Below are 10,284 nucleotides of genomic sequence, written 5' to 3'. Positions count from 1 at the left end.
TGGCGCCTACACACCAATATTACAGCTACAAATACATTTGTTGGTTCAAGAATAAAATGTTAAATGGCAGAGGGAATTATTTGCTATGTATATAACAAGTACCCATAAAAACCATTAAGATTCTGTTAGGGGAATAGAATACAATCTGTAAGGGAAGGGAAATTGCATTTTACACTATTCTCTTTAGACATTTTTCCACCACAAACAGCTTTTATTGCATTCCTCTACCCGTCTTTGTGCCAATTTGCCAGACGTAAGCTGCTTATCATTATGATGTTTCTTATAGGCAGAAGTTACTTAAAGTTTTATACTACTGTAAATGTGTATATATATATATACACTACCAACATAATAGCTGGGGTGTGTATGCCGGGGGCTGGTATGTACAGTAAGGTGAAGGAGTGTAAAAACAGGCGTATAAATGCCAAGGGTCCATAGAAAGAACCTTAAGAATGAAAAGAGTATTTTTAAAGATGGCCAATGTCAGATGAGTGTCTCTCTTCCCGATTTGGTCACCCACGATCTAAATCATCATACTGCCCATACTGTGTGCCTGTCACATTGATGTGATCCTCTAAATATAAATAAAAATACATCCAGGGGAGTGTAAATAATTGTATGTATATGTGTATATATAGTGAATAAAGTGCCCCCTATTGTAACATATAGGGATATTATAAGCCCCGAGGAGTTCCTTATAATATATAGTGAATAAAGTGCCCCCTATTGTAACATATAGGGATATTATAAGCCCCCGAGGAGTTCCTTATAATATATAGTGAATAAAGTACCCCCTATTGTAACATATAGGGATATTATAAGCCCCCGAGGAGTTCCTTATAATATATAGTGAATAAAGTGCCCCCTATTGTAACATATAGGGATATTATAAGCCCCCGAGGAGTTCCTTATAATATATAATGAATAAAGTGCCCCCTATTGTAACATATAGGGATATTATAAGCCCCCGAGGGGTTCCTTATAATATATAGTGAATAAAGTACCCCCTATTGTAACATATAGGGATATAATAAGCCCCCGAGGAGTTCCTTATAATATATAGTGAATAAAGTGCCCCCTATTGTAACATATAGGGATATTATAAGCCCCCGAGGAGTTCCTTATAATATATAGTGAATAAAGTGCCCCCTATTGTAACATATAGGGATATTATAAGCCCCCGAGGGGTTCCTTATAATATATAGTGAATAAAGTGCCCCCTATTGTAACATATAGGGATATTATAAGTCACTGATGAGTTCCTTATAATATATAGTGAATAAAGTACCCCCTATTGTAACATATAAGGATATTATAAGTCCCCGAGGGGTTCCTTATAATATATAGTGAATAAAGTACCCCCTATTGTAACATATAGGAATATTATAAGCCCCCGAGGAGTTCCTTATAATATATAGTGAATAAAGTGCCCCCCTATTGTAACATATAGGAATATTATAAGTCCCCGAGGGGTTCCTTATAATATATAGTGAATAAAGTACCCCCTATTGTAACATATAGGGATATTATAAGCCCCCGAGGAGTTCCTTATAATATATAGTGAATAAAGTACCCCCTATTGTAACATATAGGGATATTATAAGCCCCCGAGGGGTTCCTTATAATATATAGTGAATAAAGTGCCCCCTATTGAAACATATAGGAATATTATAAGTCCCAGAGGAGTTCCTTATAATATATAGTGAATAAAGTACCCCCTATTGTAACATATAAGGATATTATAAGTCCCCGAGGGGTTCCTTATAATATATAGTGAATAAAGTACCCCCTATTGTAAAATATAGGAATATTATTAGTCCCCGAGGGGTTCCTTATAATATATAGTGAATAAAGTGCCCCCTATTGTAACATATAGGGATATTATAAGCGCCCGAGGAGTTCCTTATGATATATAGTGAATAAAGTGCCCCCTATTGTAACATATAGGGATATTATAAGTCCCCGAGGAGTTCCTTATAATATATAGTGAATAAAGTGCCCCCTATTGTAACATATAGGGATATAATAAGCCCCCGAGGAGTTCCTTATAATATATAATGAATAAAGTGCCCCCTATTGTAACATATAGGGATATTATAAGCCCCCGAGGGGTTCCTTATAATATATAGTGAATAAAGTACCCCCTATTGTAACATATAGGGATATAATAAGCCCCCGAGGAGTTCCTTATAATATATAGTGAATAAAGTGCCCCCTATTGTAACATATAGGGATATTATAAGCCCCCGAGGAGTTCCTTATAATATATAGTGAATAAAGTGCCCCCTATTGTAACATATAGGGATATTATAAGCCCCCGAGGAGTTCCTTATAATATATAGTGAATAAAGTGCCCCCTATTGTAACATATAGGGATATTATAAGCCCCCGAGGGGTTCCTTATAATATATAGTGAATAAAGTGCCCCCTATTGTAACATATAGGGATATTATAAGTCACTGATGAGTTCCTTATAATATATAGTGAATAAAGTACCCCCTATTGTAACATATAAGGATATTATAAGTCCCCGAGGGGTTCCTTATAATATATAGTGAATAAAGTACCCCCTATTGTAACATATAGGAATATTATAAGCCCCCGAGGAGTTCCTTATAATATATAGTGAATAAAGTGCCCCCCTATTGTAACATATAGGAATATTATAAGTCCCCGAGGGGTTCCTTATAATATATAGTGAATAAAGTACCCCCTATTGTAACATATAGGGATATTATAAGTCCCAGAGGAGTTCCTTATAATATATAGTGAATAAAGTGCCCCCTATTGAAACATATAGGAATATTATAAGTCCCAGAGGAGTTCCTTATAATATATAGTGAATAAAGTACCCCCTATTGTAACATATAAGGATATTATAAGTCCCCGAGGGGTTCCTTATAATATATAGTGAATAAAGTACCCCCTATTGTAAAATATAGGAATATTATTAGTCCCCGAGGGGTTCCTTATAATATATAGTGAATAAAGTGCCCCCTATTGTAACATATAGGGATATTATAAGTCCCCGAGGAGTTCCTTATGATATATAGTGAATAAAGTGCCCCCTATTGTAACATATAGGGATATTATAAGCCCCCGAGGAGTTCCTTATAATATATAGTGAATAAAGTGCCCCCTATTGTAACATATAGGGATATTATAAGTCCCCGAGGAGTTCCTTATAATATATAGTGAATAAAGTGCCCCCTATTGTAACATATAGGGATATTATAAGCCCCCCGAGGAGTTCCTTATAATGTATAGTGAATAAAGTGCCCCCTATTGTAACATATAGGGATATTATAAGCCCCGAGGAGTTCCTTATAATATATAGTGAATAAAGTACCCCCTATTGTAACATATAGGGATATTATAAGTCCCCGAGGAGTTCCTTATAATATATAGTGAATAAAGTACCCCCTATTGTAACATATAGGGATATTATAAGCCCCGAGGAGTTCCTTATAATATATAGTGAATAAAGTACCCCCTATTGTAACATATAGGGATATTATAAGTCCCAGAGGAGTTCCTTATAATATATAGTGAATAAAGTGCCCCCTATTGTAACATATAGGGATATTATAAGTCACTGATGAGTTCCTTATAATATATAGTGAATAAAGTACCCCCTATTGTAACATATAAGGATATTATAAGTCCCCGAGGAGTTCCTTATAATATATAGTGAATAAAGTACCCCCTATTGTAACATATAGGAATATTATAAGTCCCCGAGGAGTTCCTTATAATATATAGTGAATAAAGTACCCCCTATTGTAACATATAAGGATATTATAAGTCCCCGAGGGGTTCCTTATAATATATAGTGAATAAAGTACCCCCTATTATAACATATAGGAATATTATAAGTCCCCGAGGGGTTCCTTATAATATATAGTGAATAAAGTACCCCCTATTATAACATATAGGAATATTATAAGTCCCCGAGGGGTTCCTTATAATATATAGTGAATAAAGTGCCCCCTATTGTAACATATAGGGATATTATAAGCCCCCGAGGAGTTCCTTATAATATATAGTGAATAAAGTGCCCCCTATTGTAACATATAGGGATATTATAAGCCCCCGAGGAGTTCCTTATAATATATAGTGAATAAAGTACCCCCTATTGTAACATATAGGGATATTATAAGCCCCCCGAGGAGTTCCTTATAATGTATAGTGAATAAAGTGCCCCCTATTGTAACATATAGGGATATTATAAGCCCCCGAGGAGTTCCTTATAATATATAGTGAATAAAGTACCCCCTATTGTAACATATAGGGATATTATAAGCCCCGAGGAGTTCCTTATAATATATAGTGAATAAAGTACCCCCTATTGTAACATATAGGGATATTATAAGCCCCCGAGGAGTTCCTTATAATATATAGTGAATAAAGTACCCCCTATTGTAACATATAGGGATATTATAAGCCCCCGAGGGGTTCCTTATAATATATAGTGAATAAAGTACCCCCTATTGTAACATATAGGGATATTATAAGTCCCCGAGGAGTTCCTTATAATATATCGTGAATAAAGTACCCCCTATTGTAACATATAGGGATATTATAAGTCCCCGAGGGGTTCCTTATAATATATAGTGAATAAAGTGCCCCCTATTGTAACATATAGGGATATTATAAGTCCCCGAGGAGTTCCTTATAATATATAGTGAATAAAGTGCCCCCTATTGTAACATATAGGGATATTATAAGTCCCAGAGGAGTTCCTTATAATATATAGTGAATAAAGTGCCCCCTATTGTAACATATAGGGATATTATAAGTCCCAGAGGAGTTCCTTATAATATATAGTGAATAAAGTGCCCCCTATTGTAACATATAGGGATATTATAAGCCCCCGAGGAGTTCCTTATAATGTATAGTGAATAAAGTGCCCCCTATTGTAACATATAGGGATATTATAAGTCCCCGAGGAGTTCCTTATAATATATAGTGAATAAAGTACCCCCTATTGTAACATATAGGGATATTATAAGCCCCGAGGAGTTCCTTATAATATATAGTGAATAAAGTACCCCCTATTGTAACATATAGGGATATTATAAGTCCCAGACGAGTTCCTTATAATATTTAGTGAATAAAGTACCCCCTATTGTAACATATAGGGATATTATAAGCCCCGAGGAGTTCCTTATAATATATAGTGAATAAAGTGCCCCCTATTGTAACATATAGGGATATTATAAGTCCCAGACGAGTTCCTTATAATATTTAGTGAATAAAGTACCCCCTATTGTAACATATAGGGATATTATAAGCCCCGAGGAGTTCCTTATAATATATAGTGAATAAAGTGCCCCCTATTGTAACATATAGGGATATTATAAGCCCCCGAGGAGTTCCTTATAATATATAGTGAATAAAGTACCCCCTATTGTAACATATAGGGATATTATAAGCCCCCGAGGAGTTCCTTATAATATATAGTGAATAAAGTACCCCCTATTGTAACATATAGGGATATTATAAGCCCCCGAGGGGTTCCTTATAATATATAGTGAATAAAGTACCCCCTATTGTAACATATAGGGATATTATAAGTCCCCGAGGAGTTCCTTATAATATATCGTGAATAAAGTACCCCCTATTGTAACATATAGGGATATTATAAGTCCCCGAGGGGTTCCTTATAATATATAGTGAATAAAGTGCCCCCTATTGTAACATATAGGGATATTATAAGTCCCCGAGGAGTTCCTTATAATATATAGTGAATAAAGTGCCCCCTATTGTAACATATAGGGATATTATAAGTCCCAGAGGAGTTCCTTATAATATATAGTGAATAAAGTGCCCCCTATTGTAACATATAGGGATATTATAAGTCCCAGAGGAGTTCCTTATAATATATAGTGAATAAAGTGCCCCCTATTGTAACATATAGGGATATTATAAGCCCCCCGAGGAGTTCCTTATAATGTATAGTGAATAAAGTGCCCCCTATTGTAACATATAGGGATATTATAAGTCCCCGAGGAGTTCCTTATAATATATAGTGAATAAAGTACCCCCTATTGTAACATATAGGGATATTATAAGCCCCGAGGAGTTCCTTATAATATATAGTGAATAAAGTACCCCCTATTGTAACATATAGGGATATTATAAGTCCCAGACGAGTTCCTTATAATATTTAGTGAATAAAGTACCCCCTATTGTAACATATAGGGATATTATAAGCCCCGAGGAGTTCCTTATAATATATAGTGAATAAAGTGCCCCCTATTGTAACATATAGGGATATTATAAGTCCCAGACGAGTTCCTTATAATATTTAGTGAATAAAGTACCCCCTATTGTAACATATAGGGATATTATAAGCCCCGAGGAGTTCCTTATAATATATAGTGAATAAAGTGCCCCCTATTGTAACATATAGGGATATTATAAGCCCCCGAGGAGTTCCTTATAATATATAGTGAACAAAGTACCCCCTATTGTAACATATAGGGATATTATAAGCTCCGAGGAGTTCCTTATAATATATAGTGAATAAAATACCCCCTATTGTAACATATAGGGATATTATAAGTCCCAGAGGAATTCCTTATAATATTTAGTGAATAAAGTGCCCCCTATTGTAACATATAGGGATATTATAAGCCCCCGAGGAGTTCTTTATATTATATAGTGAATAAAGTGCCCCCTATTGTAACATATAGGGATATTATAAACCCCCCGAGGAGTTCCTTATAATGTATAGTGAATAAAGTACCCCCTATTGTAACATATAGGGATATTTTAAGTCCCAGAGGAGTTCCTTATAATGTATAGTGAATAAAGTACCCCCTATTGTAACATATAGGGATATTATAAGTCCCAGAGGAGTTCCTTATAATATATAGTGAATAAAGTACCCCCTATTGTAACATATAGGGATATTATAAGCCCCGAGGAGTTCCTTATAATATTTAGTGAATAAAGTGCCCCCTATTGTAACATATAGGGATATTATAAGTCCCAGAGGAGTTCCTTATAATATATAGTGAATAAAGTACCCCCTATTGTAACATATAGGGATATTATAAGTCCCAGAGGAGTTCCTTATAATATTTAGTGAATAAAGTGCCCCCTATTGTAACATATAGGGATATTATAAGCCCCCGAGGAGTTCTTTATATTATATAGTGAATAAAGTGCCCCCTATTGTAACATATAGGGATATTATAAGCCCCCGAGGAGTTCCTTATAATATATAGTGAATAAAGTGCCCCCTATTGTAACATATAGGGATATTATAAGTCCCCGAGGAGTTCCTTATAATATATAGTGAATAAAGTGCCCCCTATTGTAACATATAAGGATATTATAAGTCCCCGAGGAGTTCCTTATAATATATAGTGAATAAAGTACCCCCTATTGTAACATATAGGAATATTATAAGTCCCCGAGGAGTTCCTTATAATATATAGTGAATAAAGTACCCCCTATTGTAACATATAAGGATATTATAAGTCCCGAGGGGTTCCTCATAATATATAGTGAATAAAGTACCCCCTATTATAACATATAGGGATATTATAAGTCCCCGAGGGGTTCCTTAAAATATATAGTGAATAAAGTACCCCCTATTATAACATATAGGGATATTATAAGCCCCCGAGGAGTTCCTTATAATATATAGTGAATAAAGTGCCCCCTATTGTAACATATAGGGATATTATAAGCCCCGAGGGGTTCCTCATAATATATAGTGAATAAAGTACCCCCTATTATAACATATAGGGATATTATAAGCCCCCGAGGAGTTCCTTATAATATATAGTGAATAAAGTGCCCCCTATTGTAACATATAGGGATATTATAAGTCCCCGAGGAGTTCCTTATAATATATAGTGAATAAAGTGCCCCCTATTATAACATATAGGGATATTATAAGTCCCCGAGGAGTTCCTTATAATATATAGTGAATAAAGTACCCCCTATTATAACATATAGGGATATTATAAGCCCCCGAGGAGTTCCTTATAATATATAGTGAATAAAGTACCCCCTATTGTAACATATAGGGATATTATAAGCCCCCGAGGGGTTCCTTATAATATATAGTGAATAAAGTGCCCCCTATTGTAACATATAGGGATATTATAAGTCCCCGAGGAGTTCCTTATAATATATAGTGAATAAAGTGCCCCCTATTGTAACATATAGGGATATTATAAGCCCCCGAGGAGTTCCTTATAATATATAGTGAATAAAGTACCCCCTATTATAACATATAGGGATATTATAAGTCCCCGAGGAGTTCCTTATAATATATAGTGAATAAAGTACCCCCTATTGTAACATATAGGGATATTATAAGCCCCGAGGAGTTCCTTATAATATATAGTGAATAAAGTGCCCCCTATTGTAACATATAGGGATATTATAAGTCCCCGAGGAGTTCCTTATAATATATAGTGAATAAAGTGCCCCCTATTGTAACATATAGGGATATTATAAGCCCCCGAGGAGTTCCTTATAATATATAGTGAATAAAGTGCCCCCTGCTCCTGACCGGCCCCTGCTCCTGACCCACCAGCCCCTGCTCCTGACCCACCAGCCCCTGCTCCTGACCCACCAGCCCCTGCTCCAGACCCACCGGCCCCTGCTCCAGACCCACCGGCCCCTGCTCCTTACCCACCAGGCCCTGTTTCTGATCATCCCTTTGTTTATGACACATTTCCTATTGCACAACTGTTGTAAATACCAGTATTGCACCCGTGGGGATATTTTGCCCTGTTTACTGACTACACTTTTTATGTGCAGTTCTTCACATACTTGTAGTTTTACGAATTATGGTGAAAGGTCCCGGATGTGACTGCACCGAGTGTGGGAATGGTCTGTCGCTATAACAGTCTCACCTTCATTCTTGTTCTGTCTTTGTCTGAATCTGTGTTTGTACAAAGTATTTTACAGGTTTCATGTAAACTCAGCAGGGGCTGTATAGCCAGAAATAGCCAATTCTTGGTTTTTTTTTAGAATTTATAAGGGTTTTAAGTTTATGAGGCATGGGACTATGGTATGTATCCTGTGCATAATACTCATTCTGATAAGGCTGTTACTTTGGGTCATAGACCGACAGCCTTTGTTACAGATAAAAAACCAAAATGTTTAGAAGGTTCAGCCCTATCTTGTTATCGGCTTAGGCCGGGGGCACAGAGTGTTGGTTCTGCTGCCCAGGGCACAAATAAGCACTCACCCCAAATCCCCCCCTAACTGGCCTTCAGGCTGGGCCCCCTTAGCCCATAACAAGGTTACAGATATATAGAAACATTGGGGTAACAGTCACCCTGCTATAGTTCCAGGGGTACCCAGGGCACAAATAAGCACTCACCCCAAATCCCCCCCTAACTGGCCTTCAGGCTGGGCCCCCTTAGCCCATAACAAGGTTACAGATATATAGAAACATTGGGGTAACAGTCACCCCGCTATAGTTCCAGGGGTACCCAGGGCACAAATAAGCACTCACCCCAAATCCCCCCCTAACTGGCCGTCAGGCTGGGCCCCCTTAGCCCATAACAAGGTTACAGATATATAGAAACATTGGGGTAACAGTCACCCTGCTATAGTTCCAGGGGTACCCAGGGCACAAATAAGCACTCACCCCAAATCCCCCCCTAACTGGCCTTCAGGCTGGGCCCCCTTAGCCCATAACAAGGTTACAGATATATAGAAACATTGGGGTAACAGTCACCCCGCTATAGTTCCAGGGGTACCCAGGGCACAAATAAGCACTCACCCCAAATCCCCCCTAACTGGCCTTCAGGCTGGGCCCCCTTAGCCCATAACAAGGTTACAGATATATAGAAACATTGGGGTAACAGTCACCCTGCTATAGTTCCAGGGGTACCCAGGGCACAAATAAGCACTCACCCCAAATCCCCCCTAACTGGCCTTCAGGCTGGGCCCCCTTAGCCCATAACAAGGTTACAGATATATAGAAACATTGGGGTAACAGTCACCCCGCTATAGTTCCAGGGGTACCCAGGGCACAAATAAGCACTCACCCCAAATCCCCCCCTAACTGGCCTTCAGGCTGGGCCCCCTTAGCCCATAACAAGGTTACAGATATATAGAAACATTGGGGTAACAGTCACCCCGCTATAGTTCCAGGGGTACCCAGGGCACAAATAAGCACTCACCCCAAATCCCCCCTAACTGGCCTTCAGGCTGGGCCCCCTTAGCCCATAACAAGGTTACAGATATATAGAAACATTGGGGTAACAGTCACCCTGCTATAGTTCCAGGGGTACCCAGGGCACA

This window comes from Xenopus tropicalis, chromosome 3 (genome assembly GCF_000004195.4).
Source record: "Xenopus tropicalis strain Nigerian chromosome 3, UCB_Xtro_10.0, whole genome shotgun sequence".
NCBI lineage: Eukaryota > Metazoa > Chordata > Amphibia > Anura > Pipidae > Xenopus > Xenopus tropicalis.
Note: the sequence above shows the minus strand (reverse complement) of the source record.